This window comes from Penaeus vannamei, chromosome 35 (assembly GCF_042767895.1).
Source record: "Penaeus vannamei isolate JL-2024 chromosome 35, ASM4276789v1, whole genome shotgun sequence".
Classification (NCBI taxonomy): domain Eukaryota; kingdom Metazoa; phylum Arthropoda; class Malacostraca; order Decapoda; family Penaeidae; genus Penaeus; species Penaeus vannamei.
The window spans coordinates 13046812-13049311 of record NC_091583.1 but is presented as its reverse complement, the minus strand read 5'-3'; positions in this window follow the sequence as shown (position 1 = coordinate 13049311).

The window sequence follows — 2500 nt, the reverse complement described above, 5'->3', positions numbered from 1 at the left end:
GGGGGAGAGATGAGGTAGGAATCACTGTTTCGATATTTTTTTCTTCTCTGTTTTATTCCTTTTTCGCCTACCGATCGAGGCAATCCTACTTTAAAATAAAACGAAGGGATCACTCTTTTCTTTTACCTCTTTTCATTTCTTTCTAATTCCCCTTCCATTCTCTGTCAGCCAACTGTTGAATTTTGAATCAATGGCAAAATAAAATCAACCCCCTAAAAAAAAAAAAAAAAAAAAAAAATCACTCCCACCCTACCATCCAAACACCCCCCCACCCCCCACCCTCCAATCCCCTCAGAAGAATGTTAATCGGCGGCACAAGCGAACAAACCCCCTCCTTTCATAAGTGGAGGTCATTTTCATCTGTTTATATAAATGAAGATTCGAGTCCACAGCTGGATGAGGTAGCCGAGCGTTCATAACGGGGCCATTCCGACCATGCGACTTACACCCCATGTTTCACTTTCCTTCTTGCTTATTCCGTTCTCGGAGCGCTCGCGGGATTATATGGCCTGTGTTCAGCCGCAGATAAAATATTAATATTGTGACAGAAGACTGGGAGAAATTCGTATATATATATTTATTGTGAGAACTACTTATTACTGTTTTTGTTTTCTTCTATCTCTCTTCAAGTTTAAGTGACGTCAGAAAAAAAAGAAAGTCATACTCTTTGTAAATAAAAAATAAAATAAAAAAAATACTATGAAGATGTACAAATAGAGCCGTCTGTACTGTATTTATTTTCATATCATAACGACCACTTGCGTTTGCCATAAATCCGGGTTGCGTTACCGACTCCCCCGCACAAGCACAGGTGCTGGGAACGGTTGGTGTGTATTGATATCTCTTTCATTTAGATGTTATCCACTTTATTAAAAAAAGGGGGGGGGGGGTTCTCAGCTTTTAAGTTTATATCAAACGATATTAAAGGAGAGATTAATCGGGAAATATTTATAAAATAAACGTATATAATATTAATTCTAAAAAAAATCATGAGACCACGTTTAAAAAGAAAAAGAAAAAAAACATGGAACGAATTTTATGAAAAGGAAACGAACCAACGTGACTTAAAAACAAGACTCGGCTCTGCGTGTGTATGTGTACGTATGTATGCGTGTGCGTATATGTGCACGTGGAGCCTTGTGTGCGCGCTACCAATACTTCCAAGCCCATTATGACCATTTGCTCTACATAAGCAAACGATTAAAATATTTGCCCGGGTTAATAAAGTTGATAATCCTAAAGGTGCCGCCCGCAAGTGTCAACCTAATGGGAACTTGAGCGGAAAGTGGATGTTGCTCCCGGGACGAAGGGAAAACATGAACTTTCATTTGGTTCTTTCGTTTTTCATTCTGCTTGGAACGCCGGACTTAATGGAAGCAACAGCGAGGCTTTTTCACTTTTTGCTTCCTTTTTATTCCTTTTATTTTAGCGCTTTTTTTATGTTTTACTTTTTCGTTTTTTTCCTTTTGTTGCCTTTGACGATGCGTTAGGATGGATGTCAGTTCTGGGAATATTTTCTTTGTTATTCTATTTAGTGCTATCATATTACCATGATAATAATAACAATAAGAACACTCATCATCATTATAAATATTATTATCATTATTGCATTTTTTATTATCATAAATATTATTGATGTATTATCATTACTAACGTTACTATTATTGTTGGTGGTGCTACCTCTATGAATATCAATAATATTTTTCTTGTTATTGTTCCTTTCATTGTTTCTATTATTATTTCCTATTATTATTATTATTGTTATTATTGTTATTATTTTTTTTTTCTATTACTATTATTATCATTATTATTACTACAATAATTATTATTGGTATTTTTGTTTTTATAATTATTATAATTGCTGATACTTATTATCACATCGAAATCATCATTATCATCATCATAGTCATTATTCTTTTTATTATTGCTATTATCATTATTATCATTATCATTATTTATAATCATTATCATCATCATTTTAATTATGATTCAAATCATTATCATTACTATTATTATTATTACTATTATAGATAATATCGTCATCAATATTGTTTTTATCATTATTACTAGTAGAAGTGGTAATAGTAGCAACAGTAGTATATTAATAATAATGAGCATAATCATTATCATTATTTTATTGCCTTTTTCATATTGCTATTGATTTTACAAAAATTCAAACCTAAATTATTTCAATATCATCTCATTGGTCGTTATGAGTATTATCACTATTATTGTTACTAATATCTTTATAAAGGATATAATGATAAAATTTGATATCATTAATGCTAATACAATCAATTCTAAGTCACATTATTAGTATCATATTTATTTCAAAATTACGATAATATTTTTTTTTTCAAGAATCATAATCACAATAAAAATAACTTTCATGATCATTACTATTCCTATTACTATGATTAACATTATGATTAATATCATTATTGCTTTGATTAATATCACCATCATTGCTCTTACCATTATAATAACTAGTACTACTACT